Genomic DNA, 21,429 nt, shown 5'->3' with positions numbered 1-21,429 from the left:
ACCACCTTAAAGGAAAAATACTGAGTATTTATTAAGGACTTGGACTAGACATCATTACATGATTTGTGTTTCTCAAGAACAGATGAAAAGGAAATGGTTGACCTCAAAGTCCGGGAGTTTTGCCTGTAAATAGCCATCTGTAATACCTGTCCCCTTTGCTGTAATGAACCGCGGTCTAGTCCTCCTCTAGTCTTCAGAGGGAAAGCCCTTATTCATTCTAGTATTAGCCACTACCTTATTTATTTCTTTTCTATGGCTATTAGTATTGAATCAAACTTTGTTTCTGAGGTTTAGAGAGAGGAAAGATGGTTTTAATATTGCCTCTAATTAAGTATTTTCCCTAAAGCCATTGACACAAACATGTATTCGCTCAAGGGTCTTCAGAGAAGTGGTTGAAAAGCACCTAAAGTTTTTAACTGGAATTTGATTCTCAATCATGTTCAAGAATTCAGGTGATCCTTTTATCAGAACAAGTAAAACCTTAAAATACTGAATTGAAAAATATTGTAGGAAAAAGCTTTTTTGTAGTGTTTACAAAAATTTTTGGTCAGGGTAAAAATTCCAGAGAAGCTGACTTCCACTTGTAATTTTACCACTTCTATATTACATTAAGGAACTAGAAGTGAAAGAAACAACTTAAAACTTTTGGCTTTTAGTTCAAAATGGTCCAAAACTAAGTAATTTGGCTTTCTGTTCACTATAGAAGAAAGTGCTACAGAGGTCTAGAATTAGCCTCAACGAGCTAACTTGTGTGACAGCTACAAATTTGTGTTTCTAGGATTCCACCTCAAGTAAATACTTGTTAAGCGTGTGCATTTTTTGTAGTGATGATGGAGTCAAAATGACTGCTTTGCTTCTACTATGTGTATCTTGGAGCTGGATTTTTCTGTGGAGTCTGTGGAAGCTTGTTACCATGTTAAATGCCCAGCTTGCTTTAAATCCAAATCTGAAGGGTAAGTAAATGAATCCTGAATTTTGTGTTTGAAGGTATGTGTGCTTTTCATGGATTTATGCCAACTAGATTCTAGATTTAAAGAGACATTGTGATAACCTTAACCACACTGTGGCTAGGCTAAACCTCAAAGATCTTGTTCCTAGGGGCACTGCTTTTTGAAGTGGCCCCACTGACAGTTTTAGCTACTGTAGGTATTTATGAGGTACAAAATGATAAAGTAAATAAGCATAAAATGTGATTTTTAACAGCATATAAGCATCACCAAACTGGATTATATTTTTGCATTCCAAGCATTTGTTTGCTCAGTTTGAGTTCTGTTTTCTCTCAGCTCTTTTCTTTTTTTCTTTTTTCTTTTTTTCTCTATGAACCTGCCCTAAAGAAATATAGAAGTAGTGTTTGCCAACTACAATAGAAAAATCTCTAAAAGCTCAGATGTATGTATTTACTGTGAATTGAACTTGTAGCTCTTAACTAATACTGTGTGTTCAGCCTGTTTACTCACCAAATAATTGGAGGAATATCTGTGCATTTTCCACATTGCTTCCAGTGTGCTGCTTTGTTTGTTGGTGATTTATTAATGATACTTGTGATTTATTACTGTCACTTTATTAGATTATGTGCAAATCAGTGACAAAGCACTATGTGGATCATGCCTTGTTAGTCATAAAAGCATTCAAGAAGCCATGAAAATCAGTTAAGCTTGAACCTATTGAATGAAAGAGCATAGTGCTGTCTATTGATCAGTAGCCTTTAGATATGTAATGAATAGTAGTACTTTTGACACTGTCAGATAGTGTTTTCCTTTGGATCTGATAAATTACACTCTTTTGTATTAGTTGTTTTAGATTTGACATAAAACACTCTTGTATTGGTATTTCTTTCAGCTCTAGTAATGTGGTGAACTCACACGGCCATGGCAGATGAATATTGTTAGAGAACCTGATATTTTCTCTTCCAACACAGTGGTAGCCATTGAGTTAACACTGACCTAACTTTCATATATGGCAGAAGACTGAAGGCCAGCCTGTAAATAGTTTGCAGAGCATATTTATAGCCTATGGGCATGATATACACACTCTCTCTCCCCTATGTTATTAACATATACAGATTTGGGCTGTAGCTACCTAATTTCTTTATTAATACAGATTATAATTTTAATTTCTTATTGAACAGGCAAACAATATGTAAGATTAAATCCTCATTTGTTGCTGGCTTGAAGGGTACTTTGGTTTTGTTTACAATATCAGGACTTAATTTCTTCTTGCTTTGCAGTTTGTACAGCCATTTACACAAAAACAGAGCTGGGTTGTAGGTAAAAAGTTACTGCTTTTAACTGGATAAAGTTGAAGGCAGAGCTTGTGGTGCAGCAGACCCCAAATCTTGCACCTGTGTCATTCTCTGAAGGATATCACCATTAATATTAATAGTTAGAGGAGCACGTGTTCACTAGGACATTCCTCCAGGTCAGAGAGTCCCTCCCTCCTCCCTTCCACTCCCCTCCCTTGTAAGAAAAATTAAACACTCAGAAGAATGAAGCCAGTAGCCTCCCTTATTAACTGGATTAGGGTCAATAAAATTCCAGCAGCTTCTTTTTCTGGATATTTGTTTTCTAGTGCTCCCTTCAGTGTTTGCTCAGGTTATCTGTGTTTGAATTAGTTCCTCTCAAACGAGCCTATTTTAGGCAATAGTAGCCATAACCCCTGGGGACTGGGTTGGCAATACAAAAGATGTTAGTTTGAACATGAGCAGTGCCCTGGCACATCAAATAAGTAAAAGGTTCAATTTAACTCAAGTTTCAGATTTTTTTGGCTGTGTTTGCACTTACAGGCAAAATCCAGTCACACTTATATTTAACACAGAGCAAAGGCAGTGTTTGGTAAGATCTTTGACCCAGTGTTTTCTGCCTTTCAAGCGCACAAGTATTCAGTCCCCTACTCCTCCTAAGTACAACACTGTAATGAAGACTGAGAGCTGAATTAAAAAAATATATTAATATAAGTAGAAATGCCATAGTAAGCAGACAGTTTTCTCAGACTGCAAAGGCTCGGGGACAAAGCAAGTGAAGCATTTATGAGCCTTTACTTGAAGCTAATATTTTTCAGGCTCTCTGGGACAGCTGTTTTGAGACTGAGTCTGGAGACCGCAGTTGTATCAGTTCTTTTCTTCCAGCAAAAATTCTCAATGGGTTAACCAGTAGTGACAATTTCAGTGTGCAGCTAAAAACTGTTTGCTAAGGTGGATGAACTGTGCCTTGTCTGTTGGTTTAACTACCAATTTCAGGCCAGAAGGCCTGCAATTAATATTTTGACCTTTTCAGTTACTTCTGTATGAATTAATACCACTAATTCCCATTTTAAGCTGATTCAAAAGCTCTCTTAGCAACACTGTAACAGAGTGACCACCAAAATAGTAAAGGAAAACATAGCTAAAGAGAGTCAAAGCTTAGCAACATCTGCAGTACATTAAGAAAGGTTTTGGAGTTCTAACACATGACCCAAGCGCCCAGCATCCTTGCAGAATGTCTTTTACTGCAGCATGGTTTTGCTCTGGTCTTTCTCAGAGTTGGCTTAAAGGGCAAGTAGTCTCTAATGACCACATTAATTGACCAAACAGAATGGATATAGAAGGAAGACACGATTACCATCTCTAATCACTATATTCTATGTAAATTTTTAGATAAAATCCGCCTAGGACAACATCTATCTCATTTAATAAATGTTTCTTATTTTATGAAGGCAACTATAATTAAGTTATAGAATTACAGAAGTCTGGCTGAAAATAAAAATTCTAGCTACAAAACACTTTGAGTTTAAAGCAAATAATTTCTGGTGACTGCGTAAAAATCCTGATAAAATCTTTCTCTGCCTGCTGTCATTATCAAAATCAAGCCAAATCAGAGACCCTGCACTTTGAATTTCATTCCATCATTTGAACATAGATAATTTCCTTTTCTGGTGGACAACACTGAAATATTGTCAACAACCAGATGAGTCAAATAACAACACACACACACACACACACACTCCAATAATGCTTTGATGAAAAATTAGAAATTCATAGAACTTTCCATAGGAACCAGATAATCTGGGCTGCAAGACAATTTAATCAGAAACCATTGGTTTACTTGCAGACTTCAAGGTCCTGCCTAATTTTATTTCTGTCTTTATATGTAGTCATATATCCCAACCTACCCAGAAGAATCTCATCTCAGTGACGATTTCAGAGAAACCATGTGTATGAGGTCCCTCTCATTTATATGTGGCATATTGTTCTATCTATTCACATCCCATTTAAAGAGTCAGTTCATTCCTGCTGTCCACAGGCAGTGAGGGACAATAACAAGGGGTGGATATTGTTCTGTCCCTATTGAGTAAAAATCCTACTCTGTGGCCTGTCCTGCAGGAAGTAGTACTGGAAGAAACCAAAGGGGGGGAAAAAAGGAGAGCGAGAAAGAGAGAAGAGAGAGAGAGAGAAAGAGGTAAAAAGAAAGAGAGAGAGAAAGAGGTAAAAAGAAAGAGAGAGAGAAAGAGAAAAAGAGAAAGAGAGAGGCAGGAAGGCAGGAAGGCAGGAGTTTCCTTTCTCTTTTTTTCCCCATTAAATTTTGTTTTTCATATCCTCACTTGGTTCCACACCTCAAGTTTAAAGGTATTTAGCTGTCATTACCTGCTCTGTGTGACTTAGGATTTTCAGTAAAATTGAAACTCAAAAGGCTCCGTAAATGTGGGACAGGGCTGCCACTGCCAGTGGTATTACAAGACCTAGCACATTGCTGGTACTTGACTAACAATAAATAATATCAATAATGGCAAAAGAGATGAATCATTTGAAGACAGCTCTATGCCCTGTATAGCATGGATAGTAAAGGTTTCTAATATAGCAATTTGTGTAGTAGTTAGGGGATCAATAACTGCCTGGTAAATTTACTTTGCTGTTCCTCTCAGTTGAAAAGGATACATACAGGCACATATCTTAAGAAGAAGATGTATTAGTCAGTGATCTGCAGCATAACCTGATGTGGCACTAAAGTAGTATTTTCTATTAATGCACTAACTTAATTCTAGAGACAGCAAATAAATGTGTTCGGTGTGTACTGAAGGGCTATAATTAAAGTGAAATGCAACAAAAATTGGAATAGTACTTCCTGAGAACCAGAAAGATGCATTTCATATTTTGTAGTACATCTCTTTTCTTAGTTCTTGATTTGAGGACTGATTAAAGCCTAGTCATTAGCACCTGAGAGTCCTACCCTGGGGTTAGCCAAAGACAGACTTTCCTAAGCAGCTCTTTCCTCCTGTGCCTGTTACTCTACGTGCCTGATGAATACTGCTTTTTGTTCATGGGTCTTTCTTGGGGACCAGCCATGGGAAAGGTGTGAAGGTGAATTCCAGGAAGGAATTAGGTACGCTGTCGGTGCACCAACAGTTTTCTAAATAATAATAATAATAATAATGATGATGATAATAATAACAATAATAATAACAATAATAATAACAATAATAATAATAATAATAATGGCTTTGTAATTGTTGGTTGATTGCAATTATATCGCAAAGTGAAAGTAGAATCTCAGTCCTAACCTCCATCACCCCAGGACTAGACTAAAGAGAAGACTATTACCATTGTTGCAGTGAACATCCCTCAGCACCAACTCAATTTGTTTAAGAAAAGAGGGTAAAAGCTTGAATAGGGTTGATTTCCTTAAGCAGTTTAGCACACTGCTGATCACAGAAGTTTTTTTAAAAAAAAACCCCAACCAATACTCAAGTAGGTAAAAACCTGCCTTTGTGAAATGGGATTTTCTTTGTATAGCACTAAGAAATAATTCCATCCATAAAACATTTACAAAAAATATGAGACTATAAGGGATCTCTTGAATCTTTGAATCCAGACCTCATTATTATGTAACTACATTAGTAACAAATATATAGTAATTTAATTTGTATATATTCTGCATGAACTTATGAAGAGTTAAAAACTTTTCATAAAAGTAGCATTACTTTTTTTGTGCTCTGTTCCAAGATCCTGCTTTACTGAAGGTTAGATACAAAAATATCAGCAAATGTTTGTTACACTGAACAATTTTAATGTATTTTTATATGTTTTTGAATAGAGAAAAAACCCCAAACACAATGTGTCCATGACACAAAGGAATTATTACGTACATTAGAAAAGACATTTGTATTGCTGACATTGGAAAGAAGGGTGCAATCTTCAGGCATCCATGCCAGAATTTTGGATAGAAACATTTTTAATGAAAAGTAACACTAGGACTGAGCTTTGTTTGGTTCATTATATTTTCTTTTTTTCCAAACAGAAAGTTCCAAAAATGAGTCCAAGTGAGTGCTGTAAATTATTTTATAAGACAACTGTAGGTTGTATATTACAAAACAACTAAATGAAACTAACCAGAAAGCCCTGGGATTAAGCAGATGAAGAGCCCATTCCAGATGGAAAAGAGCTCAAGAGCCAGAGCTGCCCAGAGTCCAGAATGCTCTGTCAAAATTAGGTTATATTAGTGTAGCCTTGAAAAGGAGGTTTGGAAAAGAGGCAGAGTTAAGACAGCAGTTAAACTGTATTTGACAGGCTAAATGGAATACATTTCCTAGCTCCAAATGGCTGCGCAGTGCTCCTATAATGGGTGTTTTGCTCAAAGCATAATGAGAAGAGAAGAGGGAAAATTATTTCATTTGTCCAGACTATAATCAATCACTTCCAGGAAAAGAAGTCTTTCATGATTTTCCAGCAACAATAGGAGTTGTTAAATATATTAGTTAGTTGTACAAACTGCCTTATGAAAGAAAAAAGTTATTAGAGAAACATGTAAGATGCACAAAATTAATCCGTAAATTTATAACTATTAGTCATTCTGCTGTCTTTGTGCCTCGATACATGCCTTATTTCTGCCAATAGCCGTACAAGCATGAAAGCAATAGAAAGGATGAGGAAGTCTCAAAAGAAAAGGGATTTTTCATCTGGCAACATGTCCAGCCCAAAAGCCATAAAGATCTTTCCTGAAACTTTAGGATTGCAAAAGCTTACTGAGTTTTGCCAGATTACTTGCTTCTGATGGAAATTCCCTAATGGTACTGGTGGTGTCTGGACAGTGATATAAATGACTACACAAGGTGGTGGTAGGAAAATGATTAAGAAGTACTTTGCACAGCTATAATATCCAAGTATTTCTGAGTGCCTAAATCTGTATTGTCCTATCTAGTCATAAGAATATTATCACTCCCAAATTTAAACAGCAGGAAAGCTGAATCACAGGAAAATCAGTTTTGTTCCCACTGAAGTCAACACTCTAATGCCTGGAGACTGTCTTTGGTATATAGGATGCAAGACCAAACCCAGGACAGTAAGGATATGATTTGGCATGCCTATATGCATTTAAAAAGAAAGGGTAGAGAAATTATCCTTTATTTTCATGTGTGTGCTGCATGCTCTGAAATCCACTTTACTCAGGGAACAAAAGAATGGATCCAGTGCTTCTACCTTTCCTAGAATCTCCAGGGGCTTGGACAGAGAGGGAAAAAAAAAAAGATGAGCTCAAACTAATCTCCCCAAGTCAAAAATAAACCCCAAAAAAGGGTGGTCCATGAACCAAGTAAAGGGAGGAAGTTAGTGGGCGCACTAATTATTAGCTTCCTGGAGTCATCTGACATCCAGGAATTCCCTACAGGTAATACTGTGTCTAAATGCAAAACTCTGATATTTTGCGAAGGCTCTCTGGAAGGCCCCCTGCAGACATTAATATCAGGTAAATTTGTATTGAAGAGGCAATGGATGGATGGAGTCTCAGCTGTGGTTCTGAACATGCCTACAAAGTGCTCTCCTGCTTTGCAGGTGTCAGGAAAGTTGTCTCTTGTCATATCATTCTCTTTTCAATGCCACCTGAATCAGTCTGTTATCTTGGAAAAGACTGGGCTCTTTAAAATAATAAGTCATTTCAGAAGCAGATAGCTCTAAAGCGTAGGTTTAGGTATTATGTAGCTGCATGTCAGTTTTATGGACAGAATCCTTCAGTTTTAACTGGGCTTTTTAATTTCACCTAAAAAAGAAGCCAAGTGAATTCTTCCAACCCCATTTAATTCCCATCTCTGTGTGCAGCTTCACTTTATGTTTCTTATAACAAAAAGGCTTTTAAAGTTGATAAATGGCTGCAAAGATTTTGCTTTTACTTTGTTGCTTTTCTGTTTATTTAACCAAGAGCAGTTCTTTTAGTCCTGACCTCAGCCTTGTCAAATAGACTGTGTTTGTCAAACTGCTCATGCTCCCATTAACTCCTAGCTGTTTCAATTGTCACTTTTGATGAATGGCTCAAATACTGCTAGCATCATTAAAAGCAGGGATACTGAGGAAAGTATTATGTTATACTGGGTCCAAATACACACCATAAATAGGAAAATTCCAAGCAAAGAAAATCTTTTATTGCATAAAGGAAATTGCAAGTGGTTTAAAACTAATCTCTTTTAATGCCATCTTTCATATGTGCAGGAGACAAGAAAAAGCCCCTCAGGTTTCATGGTTGGTATTATCTCTTTATGGTTAAAGAACATTAGTAGCTTTATAACCTTTTTTATACAGAGTTCATGTGAGTGTTCGGGTCTGCTTGGGGAAACGAGCCTGCTTAGTGTGAATAAAAGCAACAGAACCGTTCCCACAGTACTCTGTAGGTCCAGAGGCTCTGTCCCTTCCCAAAACAGAGCCTGCTGTTTCTGTAAGTCAGGCTTTCCTCTAAATGAAGCCATGCAGCGCAATTATTACATGTTATTTCCCCCTCCTAGACTGACGGAGGCACCGCAGCTCCAGGGCACACAGTGCTGGGTGTCCTGGCCCCCACCCAGCGATGCCCTTGGCTCTGCCCGCCTGAGCAGTAACCACAGCTGAGCTTTCTCTCATGACCTGCCGGTAAAAGCTGCGCGAGTTCAGGCTTGCCTGGGTCTGGCAGAACCCGGTTCTCCAGTTACACTCAAGCTAGCATTTCAGTTTATATTGTCTGGTGCTCTTGTCTGCCCTTTGTCGTACTTAGAGCACAGTAAGTGCTAGCAAGAAGCAGAGTTCAGGATTAGTGCTGGGAAGTTGGGTAATGGCTTCAGCAGGAAGAATAAATATTTTTGTTATTGTTGATGTTGTGTTGTTGTTTTGGATGCTGGGCTGTTTTTAACTGTTGAAGTCTACCTAAAGGCCAATTTTTTACATTCTTAAGGCAGATAAAATTATTCAGATGAATATTTATAGAGATACACTTGTACACTTCTAGACTGGTGGCATTGCTATGCTTCTTAGGCTCAGGACAGAGTTGCTGGTGGGGGTTATAATTTTATTTTAAAAAAATATACATATATGTTGGTTCTAATATTCCTGAGTGTTACTCATGTGGAATTTTCATTATGAATAAGTACACTGCTGCAGTATATTTTTCCTGGATGGTGATACAAACCATTACAACAAGGACAGCCGACAAATAATTAAAGCAATTCTGAAATGGCATCAGAAGTAGGTCCTCAAAGTGTAAATTTTCCCAAGCTACAGCAGCACATCATGGTTTTTTCCTTACTCAAAGATAGAAAGGATTTATTGATCTCAGTCTTTTATGAAACATAGAGAAAGCAAAGAAACTTACAGTTGTGTCAGAAACTATATGAGCCAGAGTTTGCCTTCAGTGAGTGTAACTCTGCCTGGTTGCTTGAGTGTGAGCAACGGCAGAAATTGTCTTTCTATCACAGCTAACTCAAGCACTAGTTTTTGAGATGATCTTTCTCGAACGTTAGTGCAGGATGTCTGTTACTGAGCTTAAGGCATCATTACCCTACATTAATGATTTGCATCACAGCCGAAGCATAAATGTAAAGTGGTAGTGAGAAGCATTAATAGTTGATTCTCTCTAGGTCCTTTTTCCCTTTCTTAGATGCCATAAGCAGCAGAGCACAGAGGTGGGCGATGGGATTCCAGCACGTTACTGCTGCCAGGGAGGATGGGAGGGTGGGCAGCTCACTCTGCAGAAGCTATGCTCCTCATGGCTGACTGCACTGGATGTATTCAAGCCTCCCCTCTCACCCCATGCACCCACTGGGTGAGTGATAGCATTTGTTATTTGCTTCCCGTTGGAAAGGTGCTCCTCTTTGTCAAGACTAGATTATCCAAGTTTGTATGTATTTAGATTGCAGTGATCTGGACATCAATGATACAAACTTATTCAACCCTTTTCATCTAGGAAAACTATGAAATGTTATTAATGTATATAATCATGAATGTGTGTTTCTGTCTTAGGCTGCCTCAGATAACTGACGTTTGTTGCCTACAACCCTAAATATATCTCTAGTGTCCTAAATAGTTGTGGGTGTTTTTTTAATCTATGGAGTTCATTAGAGTTCTTTCATTATTTACTGAGTGATAATGGTGTTAATGAGCAAAATACTCTCATTAGAACAAATGCTTTTTTCAGCCTCAACTGTATTCTTTTTTCTGCCTGTACCAGAATTAAATATTAATCAAAACAAAGTAGAAAAGCTGCAATCATTCCCTGATGAGGCTTCCTGCATTTTTAATCATGATTTGTTGGTGTCACTGGATTTCTGTTACTCTCAGGAGTACTGAAACCTGCAGAATATGAATTAATTTGATTAGCCACATTCGAACTGAGTCTCTAGGAACAGGCCCTGTACTTAATATTGCTTTCTATGGGACAGGATTATCACTCAGAATTAAATTTGAGTATGTACTACTATACACAGGCAGGTACCAAGCTCCCAACCTACACATGCTCTCCCACTAAAATCCATGAGACCAGCATTTATGGGAAAATGGACCTGGAGGTCTGCAGGCTCAGCTGGTCTCTAGTAAAATGTGATCTTGACCTGGAAAAGTGGGATAGGGGATGTCAATACCTACACACTTGTTAAATGAAGAATTTGGCTCATAGTTCACTGAAAAAGCATCAGCAAGGCTAAAGCAAAACATAAGAAAAAGCTTGTTTGTTATGTCCTCTTGTTCAGCATATAAACGATACTGTCAGGAGTTTTGAAGCAAACGCTGCAGTCTTTTCCTGGAAAGCATCATTGGCAGAAAAATAATTTTCAGCAGAACTCAGGAACTGAGGGGGAAAAAATTGCATAAATCAGTAAACAAGTTGACCCACAGGCAGCCAAACTAAAGAGGCCTCATCTCCTACAATTTCTGTCTCTTCAGTTTCATGGTCTGCTTTCCAGCTCTCCACCACCACGAGCCCTGCCTGTCCTTCGTGCCTCCAATGCCTGGCAGGAAGGACTGCACACACAGGGCCAGGGCAGCACTGCCATGTACACGGTCACGGGCTGTGCCTATTTTGCACAGGACTCGTAAGACCTTGACAGTTGTTGAGACCTCTGCCCCTCTGTAAAATGGAGTTAAAAACTGAGGGGAAAGAGCAAACAGACAATAGGCAAACATTCGTATAACGCGATTATGTTGTAACCTCATTTCCCTAAGGAACTGTATATTTTTGTGAGTAACTGGTATTTTTAAAGATGGGGTATTTCACTTATTTTAAAAAGCAAGTAAAAACATGCATAGAAACTTATCACAGAGGGGTGGCACCACACTTTCTTTGAGTAAATAGCCAGACGGCCATTCCAGATTGCCATATTCCACAAAGTACATATCCTAACCCTACTTGCCTATAACCCTTGGATTAGGCTGCACCGCAGACATTGACTGACCCAAAGTACAGCAGCCCTGTAACAAACAAGCTTGCCTCCCTTGTATAGTAGTCTCCAGGATAACCACATTTATGCCATCTAGACATATTAACATTCGAAAGAGAATTCGAAACTGAAGGAGTGAATCCTACTTGACAAAACAAAAGATGACACCGGTTTCTCCCTGGGAATGTCTCTCTTGGTGTTAGTAGAATTGTAACATGTTATTTTATTCTAGAATTTCTGAGCTGGTGGGTTCTTTTTAATAATATATGTCACATTTCCTCTCTAATGACCTATTAAAATTCTAGGACTAACTTAGTGCAGCTATGATATCCTCGGTATCCTGAAGCATAGCGGGCAGAGCAAGTACACACTTTTCGTTTTCTTTGCTCTATTTTTCTTGCTTGCTTGTCACTTCGGTTTGTCCATGAGTGTTTGCCTTACACTGTTCCCACCCAGAAAGAATGCTAGGGCAGGGTGGTAAATAAGGGCCAAAGATACTATCATCATAGATAACAATGAGTTTTTGTCTGTGTGGCCTATAAGAAATAAATTTTTGAAGAAATTTTGTGTCATTTGACATTTTTAAGCTTTTATTAAACAAAAAAATTTTATGTTTGCTTTTTTTTTCAAATCAATTAAGCTAGAAGTGGGTGGGGTTTGGCTCAGTTGTGAAATTCATAAAGGCATGACTGAAAAGAATAATTTTCTCTGACATTAAAATATTAAATCATGATCAGAACTTGCCTCTGCGCTCATGGGCAATAATAGGTGTATCTCACAGAAATAATGTAAGAGCCCTACTTTTTTCGAAGAATGTACATCTCTCTAGCACCGTGTAGTTTGGAAAAATTATCTAATAAGTTACATGTGCAACTAGTCCTTGCTAGTTAGAGGGTTCTTGGTATTTCTCCTTTCATTTTTCCCTTTCCAACATATACATCCCAGAAAGCTTGAAAGCTTTGTAAAGGACTAGATGTAACTTGATCACTTATTGATAATTTAGAAATATTATCTTGGACCTAAGTTTTGTTCTTCCCTTTCTCTTTCTCTTTGTCATTTCTGGACTAAGAAAGGTGTTGTATTTCTAGCAGTGGCAAAAATATTGGCATTGTCCTCCAGTGCCCAGAAACCATAGGAAAGGGTAACCAGTGCAAATGGTAGATGAAATTTTTAGTCATATTTTGTGAACTCTGACTCTCACCAAAGTCAATGAGGCTGGAATTCCTTCATGTTATATCCCTGTGCTATAAACTATGCTGATGTCTGATTGCTCTGAACATTCTGATTTTATTATCTAACGCTACTTTCTGCTTGTCTTTTTGCTTGTTGTCCCTCTAGTCACGTGAATTTTTAGCCCACCCAGCTTGACTGAGCATTTCTGTCTGGAAGCATCTTGGGAACAGCTTTCTTCTGAGGTACCTGGTACTAGCTGCTTTTGCTTGAGCATCCTAGAAATTCAGAGGCCTTCTTGACTTCAAAGGTATGAGAGCTACAGCACTCAGATAAACTGTAGCTTTAAAGATGAATAATCAGCAGCTTACAAGAATTTTTCACTGAGATTCCCTGTGATCCTGTGTTGCTGTTGTTTTGTTTTACTATTTCTAAATACTGTGTTATGGATCAGCTCCTACAAATTATTTAGAGGCGTCCTCTAGACTAGGCCTTTGTCCAGCTTTAAAGATAGTTTTCAGGGTTTCATTAGGTCATCAGATAACTGCTTATTGTGAGTCTAAGTCACTGAGACTTAAGTGATGCAGAGAACCTAGGTAACTTGGAAAAGCTGAGGGTGTCCAAGTTGTTGCGGTCTGGCCCATAACTGTCCTAAGAAGGAGTTAAATATTACATGGAGCTGGGAATCCCCCATGTCTGAGTTCTGCACAAAGATATTAGATATCATCACAAATGCTTGTTTTTCCAAAAATTCAAACACCCTTCTGACCTCTCTAATTTTCTGATATAAACTAAGAATCTTTTCACTATAATCTGAGTCAAGTATCAGTTCCAGAAAGCCATCACTATGCATTATAGGCACTTATGCACATTAGAAAACAAAACAAAACAAGCAATCTACCACTTTCAAGGACTAATACTATGAAGCATTTTATGGGTGGTCTGTAAGTGGACAGAATGTTGCACTAATGTGTGGCTGACTGCATGGCAATTAAGCTTAATTAGGGAAGGTTTTGAAAAAGACAGATGAAAGTAAATTATGGGAATGAAAGCAAGTGCGCTTTTGGGGATCACACTCTGCCATGCCAGTGAAGCAGTGAAGCATTGTTAAAAATGTCCCCCGTCTGTCACATTCTGATGCACATCCAACAGTTTGTCAAACCAAGCATTTTTCTCTACAAGGAAGAATCTCTTAGGAGCACATTCTTCACCCAGACTCTGCTGAACTCACTGGTTTCTTGAGGAGACAGCTGTGCTTCCATGGTAAGAGCAGCAGATGATCCTTAATACGCGACCATCCAGTTTAGTTTAGTATTTCCTCTTTTCTACATGGAGTAGCAGAGGTAATGATGAATGTGAATTTTTATTTTCACGTGTGTGCTGGGGGAGTTTTTACACAATTTCATATTTTTAATGCTTTCTCAGATTTACAGCTGAGCATCCCATACAGAACATCTGATTTTATTTCAAGTGATTTTCCCTGGTGAGAAGACCCTGGTAAGCAGGCTTGGAGCAGTTCCCAGGCTTCCATGCTACATGGTTTGAGGGCATCCCATCAAACAGGCTCTTTCAGAGCAGAGGGCTTTGGGGTTTCAGTACTCAGAGACAGACTGTTTCAGAGCTAGGTGCCTATTCCCTCTCCTAGAGAATTTTAAAGGAAACAAAATTTAACACAATGAAATACTCAATGAAACAGAATTGCTTTTTTCTCTGCTCTGGAGTAGATGGTTGTTACTGCAGGCACCATAATAGTATGCTGTGTTATATTGGATTTCATTAAATTATGGAAAATAATTAAGTAGAAAAGCAGGATACCAGTGTCTGGTATTGCTTTCCACCAGGACACTGGGATGCTTTTCTTTTTCCTAATGAACTTTTTGTGTCCGAGATGAAATACAGATTCTGTGGACAATTCATTAAGAAAAACACCAGTTTCATGTGAGCAGCTTTTAGACCAATAGGGAATTTATATGTGGAAATCATATATGGGTATAGGGAAACACCTCATAAAAAGAATGACTACGTGGTCAGCAGCTGTAATTTATGTGCATTCTTTTTTAATAAAAAAATGTGTGTTCAGACCAATCTTTTCTTCTTTTATTGCAGCTCAGCAAGGTAGACTCAACTGTAGTTGTTTAACCCTCTGACTTACTTTGTTTTGTTCTTGAAAAAAGAAAGGTAAAATCACCACTCTGTGTTTTCTGTTACGAACCTTACCCGTATGTGAAAGGTGCAGTAAGGACACCCTTCTCCACTAAAGGAAGCTGAAATAAGTGTTGATAAAAATATCACAAATAAAAGACCGTGTTAAAAATTACAACAGAGAGACAATAGGATGCCAAACATAAAAAAGACGCTAGTTCTGGGATTTGATTGCTGAGCTTGAACAGCTGTGCACAGGTAATCCAGATACACCTCCTTATGCCTAAACGCTGTGTGTCAGGGAAATGTTTATCTGCGCAAACAGAGGTGCAAAATTTGCAAATGTGTGTGTCCATAAGTGACAATTTCCTACAGGTCAAATTTTGTGGAATTAATCCATTTAAAAATTATATTCCTAGAAAGGATTATCTAATCAAACCTCTAGACGGGAATCTCATGTTTAGAACAATGCTATTTCTGAAGAGAGAACCCCTCAGCCAGGGAACCTTACTCAGATCCCCTACTTGCCTCCACATCTGTAACAGGAAAGTGAAGGCTCAGCTGAAAGGTTGCTGGTACATGAGGTAATGAGAAACTCCAGGGTGTGCCTGGATCTGTGGTAACATAACACTTATGAGGCGAGCTGGCACAGTCTCCTTGGCAGAGTTGTTACAAGCCCTCCAAAGACTCATTCTTTCATGGAGATGATTAGATGTTGGGGGAACCCTGATGTAGTTATGCAGCAGTAGGTGAACAAGTCACTTTGCAGCTAAAAGCCTAAAACCAGCATTTATTACTTCCTGTTAGGGCACAGAAACATCACTCATCTGTCGTTTTGATGATAGCCACTCTCCTTTCATCTTTGTATTCCTGAACCGCTCTGCCCTACACATCTTTTACGCATGCTGTAAATGCTCCCCTCTGGCAGGTTTCCCAAGATCTGCAGTATTCCTGCTGACACCTCTGGGAGTCCCTGGGACCAGCTCCGAAGGGAATCCTCCAAGTCAAATAAATTAGGGCAAAGCCTGGCATTCAGCTTTTGTTCAGTTAATGTCAAGGAGAATTCACCTGAATTGATACTGGGTACTTAACAGGAACCTACAAGGCATCAGGATTTGGCCTTCTATGATTTGGATACTTTAAAAATTATAGCTTATGCCAGAATGCTGCAATGTTATGTGTTGGAAGAGCCAAGGGAAAACAAATTTTTGCAGCTCTCGGAGGCCTATGATAGCAGCTGGAGCTCTCTACTCTCCCCGCACTACAAGCCTTCATGAGGCTTTAAAGCCAGAGAAATCAAAGCATATGAAAAGGACCTGCCAAAATAATACACTAATGGAGCAAACAAGTCCATTATTCCTGGTTTTCTGGGAGACACATTTCAGTCTGTATGTACTATATTCCTGCAAGAGATGTTCAATATTTACAGGTGAGGAACTCGGGCTTACTGGTTTTCTTGGATTCCTTTCTAACTTGCCCTTGTTTCTTTTTTCCCCACCTCCTTCCATCTTTTGTGTTTTTCTAGAGTCAATGCCCACAGCAACCCCCTGTTTGAGATCCAGGAGTGATCCTTCACCACAGGAATAAGGCAGACTTCGGCAACAGCTGCTGAAATGCCAAGATCACACGTTTCCAGCACCCTGCCCTGCCAGTGGTGGGAGGAAACTCCAGTTTATGTTAATAAGGTGTGGAGGGTGGCCAAAATATTTTGAGTTTTCCGGCTCGAAAAGGTAATGAAGCTACCTCTGTCTCGGTACACTGGCATGGGAGCAAACTAAACAACTGGGAAACGTGTTTCAAAGGAAAAATACAGAGCACAAACTCCCTGGGTTTCACACTTCCACTGAGGGCTGAGCTTTGCCTCTTTCCACCTTTTTTCCAGGCTGGCTGCTCCCCTTCTCACAAAAAGAGGGATGGATGGGGGAGGGTGAGAGGGCTGCTTCTACGGATTAGCTTCAGGCAGCTCTCTCCAGACTGAAAGTTACACTTGAAAGCATTTCTTAGTTTATACCAAAATAATGAATTGTTTAGTATGTAAAGTAAACCCAGAAAGTTATTCCCATAAATCTGGTTTAAAATCTACCTATTTATTAGCTCTGAGCAAAAGAAACCTCCACACTGCTGTGAGCATGGTCAGATTCTTTGGGCTCGCTTCAAAAGCTCGCTCTTTTTGTCCTTCCTCTCTGACCTCCTCCCTGCTAGTCCCAGGATGAAAAGCAAGCCAAAGATCTGCTGAGAAATGGGCCGAGCCACTGCTGACCTTTGCAAATCCAATTTCTTCAAAGCGAGAGCTAATCGACGTGTTCCCACGCTGTGTATTGCTGAAACGTACGATGCAATTCAAGGAATGAATTCACCATGGTGCAATCTCATTTTGAATCCAGTTTTCTTGCTATGTGTCAGAGGGTGAAGGAGGCAGAGTGTGGTACAAGTTATAAACAGCAGTCACACACAAGTTTCACAAACCACATGTCTGTCTTTGAAAGATTTTGTACTTCGGAAGTGCTCTTTCCCTTAAAATTGAAAATGCATTAACGTGTCCTGTCCCCCCCCCACCCCATTCTACCTTCCCCCCACCTCAAAACCAGAGAGGCATTTTGTAGTGATTTAAAAGAAAAATAAGCCAATGAGGGTTTGTACTGAAAAATCTCCAAATAGAAAAAAAAAAATATCTCTGGAGCTATTATCTGATGTGTAACTGAGGTGCCTCTCTGGGGAGATTTGTGTGCACAGGAGATGTAGGTAAATGGGAGGGTGATACAGGAAGAGCTTTAAAATTAATATTTAAAATGCAGATTCTCTCTCTCACTTTGCATATCAGATTTGGTATGAGTGTTATTCCTGTTTTACAGCAGTGAGAGCAGTCCCCTCTCTGCGAAGTTTTGCAATCTCTGCTAGGTACCATAGGTGTGCCTGCAGAATCCATGCAGGAAAAGCATATTGGCATTCCTAAGCTAAATCTTATAATCTTGTTTCAACAGGTGCGTGGAGACTGGCCCCCTCCCTCTGTTTTCCAGAAGGAGCTGCTGTTTGTTTTCTGCACAGCTGGCCAAGCCTGGCCTGACCCCAGCAGCCCGTAGCCTGATACACCCAACGTGAGCGAGTAGCAATGCACTGAAGCCTGCTTACGTGCCCCAAGTGGTGCCTGTTTGTGTAATGCTGTCACTTTTTGTCTGGGGCAAAAGGGATGGGAGAGGACTCTCATTGCTCATTTAACTGCTGTGGAACATATGTCAGGGGTAGCACATCTCAAGCCATTTCGTCAGCGCCAGAGAGAGGAGCTATGTCATTCCCAGTGTGGGGCTGGGTTCAGTGTGCCTCTCCTGGGAGGTCACCTCTCCAGCTGGGAAGCCGTGGCATGGCAGACAGCCACCAGGCTGCTCCACATTTGGTGCCTTACACAAACCTCCCAGCGTACGGCACATCCTGCCGGTTTGGTCGTATAGCAGAACCAGAGATATTGCGACCTATTTATTCATTTCACTGTCGACTTTATTGCACAAGTGTAATTCCATTAGAGCTGATGTAATGGAGAATCAGGCCCTTGGGCTAAACTATGCTCTGGCTGTGTAAGCTGAAGACTTTCAGAGGAAGCCTCAATGCTCTCATTTTCTAGCTGTCCTTAGCAAGGCAAATGAAAATATATCATTGTTCTCAAGATTGCTGAATGAAGCAAGTCCTTCTTAAAATTTTATTTCCATGACCATGAATAGTAAATTTCATCCATTCATGACTGGTTTATAAAAGAGTTTGCTAATTAACCAGATGTGGAGTACTTTCTTTCTCAGCAAGTATTGCAATAAGAGAATTGTTTGTGTTTTTATTACTTTCTCAATATTTTTGTTATTCTCTTTCCCCAAGACACGATTAGATTTTCCAGTCTTCTGGACATCAAAGATCTTGGAGAAAATATTGTATAAACTGGATAGGTAACAGCTGTTACCAGATGGATTTAGTGGTGGAAAGGGGAGAGGGCTAATTTGTTTTATGTGCTTCCTCCCACTGCTGGCACCTTTCACTGTGGCACACTGTTCCTGTCCTGTGACAGGGAATATCTTTGCACAGAGGGAGCCCTTGTCCACAGGATTACACCTACCTTTGGGTTTTGCTGCTGTTTATAAGTAACTTTTTCAAATGTCTTCATCATAGCTCTTTTACCCAGTAGTTTATTAGAGAGAAAAGAATAGGAGAGAAGGCCTAACTGTGCTAGTTAATAGCACTGCTGACACATTGTCATTTCTGACCTTTTCAAGTCAAAAGTTTTGTTTGCTCCACTTCTGGATATATCAGGACACTTTAAATTGGATTTATTTCTGTATAATTAAAAAATGTACAGTGAATTCCCCGAGAAAGGTCACACAGGACTGAAGCAGAGTTTCAGCTTGAATAAAAACTGCTGTATCTCTGCTGCACCCTCTCATTTAACATGGGAATGAACATTTGCATAAATACTCTTTATTTCCTCATCTGATGTAAAATTTCTTGTGTTCCTCTTTTAGATTATTCACTGTTTAGGAAAGATCTTGGAGGGAAAATGGTGATTTGTAGTATTGCGAAGTATTAGATGGTAAAACAGATTGTGTACGTGTATAACAACAGGATTTTTGCCTATTACTATGCCAGCAATATCTGATCCCATTCAGATAACAGTAAAGCAACCCTTCTCCTCTTTCTTATTTTAGGTTTGATCTACTTGCTTTCACATTTGCATGTTGTGTTTTTAAGTACCAACCCTCACGTTCTTCAAGCTTCAGCAAAAGGCAGCACTTTCAAAATATATTGCCTGTAAAAAAGGTCCTATGAATATTCTAAGACATCCAATCTGATCTAAAAATTTAAGAGGGGCTGGCGGCCTCTTAATCTAGTTACCTCCTTCCTGAGGTAGCATAAATTAATACTTTTGCTCCTTCCCTGCTCTGAGCAACATCAGAAGCCATTGCCATTGCAGGAGAGGAGACTCTGCCTTCACCCAGTCCGTGAGGATCCTCAGACCTTTGCAAAAATGCTCAGATTCTCACAGAGTTTGAGCCTTTTCTGAAAGCTGGCCTGGGGGCATTGGGCACCTCATCTGGAAGAACACCACTGGAGCAGATAGTCCATGTCAAAGGCAGCTGGCCTGCTGTCAAAAGAATGCATCCTGGCTGGAGAAGGACAGAACAGAAGCCATGTCCGAAAAAACAACCCTAATGTGATTTTGGTTTTTTTTCATTATGCTCTAGGCCTTAATTAATTTCAGACTTTCTTCCTCCATCTCCTTTATTTGCTCCCTGACTACTGCTCTATATATTTAAAGCAAATGACCCCAAAAAGAGAGGAAGTCCTTTTGAAAGAGCTACCGAGCTTTTATGCTAAGCCCAGAGTAATTTTTTCTGCACAACCGTTAGAGAAATGAGAACAGCTCTGCCAGCTTCAAAACTAATTTCTCCATCTTTAGTGAGAGTTTAGACTGCAGTAAAAATGAAATTTCAAGGCCAAAGGCAAAACTACATAGGAGGCTCACAGGCGAGGTGGGCAGTTTGCTGCAGGAGCAGGGAAGTAAGATTATCCATTGGTCCCCTTGTAGTGAGAATTTGCCATTCAGCTGGCACTGTAAACACACCAAAGACGTTTTATCACAAAGAAGTCTGAAAAGGTGTCAAAAAGGTTTGCAATTCTGAAGGAGCAGGCAGGTATTAAATTCCAGAAAAAAAACTGCTATGATAATTATTTTCCCTTTTGTTCATTTTTTCTGATTATAGTCCAGAGCCAAAAATATTTCAGCAGCTTGCAAAGCTGGAAGCTAACCACGTTATCAAAATGGGCTCCAGCTCACTGAGGGATGGCAAGAAATATGCTTTTTTTCTTCAGAATGTTGTTAATAGCCTTGTATTTCTTGCTAGCTTATTAAAACTTTGATTTGATTTGAGAAAAAGGTGTTTAATTGAGGAAGATCCTTGATTTTTTTTCTTTGAAAAAAACAAGTTTGCTGTCTACAGTTCGTACAAATAGTGAGAGGAAGAGATGTCTGACTAATAATGAAAGTTATGGTGAATCTAGATTGCAGTCCCTGTTTTACACATAGCTCTTTCCATATTTCAAATTAGGACCTGTGCAGGTGAATGTCACCCTAACAGCCTACTTACACTGAAAAATTACTCCTGTTATCTCAGGTTCCCCAGGTCCTGTACTAATGCACACAAAATTAAGCACACTTAGTACTTATACGTTGGCAAAGACCAGTGTAAATCACAACCTATTAATGATATGTTAAACAGGACAGTCTCTCGCATCCAGAAGCGATCTTGTTGGTGAGCCTAAGAATCAGAAGGACCTTGTGCAAGTGGTCATAGCAAAAGATTGCCAAGCTATAAAAGCAATCTAAAATTCAGGTACAGTATCTCACAGACTACTGTAATTCTTAAAGTGAGATTTTTGAGCTTGTGCTCAGGCTTGTAAAGGTAGTGTATGTCAAGTTAAAGCTACATGAAATATATATGAAAA

The 21,429-nt window shown here is 39.2% G+C and overlaps 1 long non-coding RNA gene across 1 annotated transcript; it reads left to right on the top strand.

The window, feature by feature from the left end:
* The first annotated feature begins 664 nt into the window (after nt 1-664).
* Nucleotides 665-20,121, top strand: LOC135312824 (uncharacterized). The gene is made up of 4 exons (XR_010372441.1): nt 665-953; nt 12,976-13,052; nt 13,990-14,070; nt 16,475-20,121. It is a non-coding gene; the product is annotated as an uncharacterized LOC135312824 (long non-coding RNA).
* Nucleotides 20,122-21,429: the final 1,308 nt, after the last annotated feature.

Source organism: Phalacrocorax carbo, chromosome 3 (assembly GCF_963921805.1).
Source record: "Phalacrocorax carbo chromosome 3, bPhaCar2.1, whole genome shotgun sequence".
NCBI classification, from domain to species: Eukaryota; Metazoa; Chordata; class Aves; order Suliformes; family Phalacrocoracidae; genus Phalacrocorax; species Phalacrocorax carbo.
This window is presented reverse-complemented; position numbering and strand designations above follow the sequence as displayed.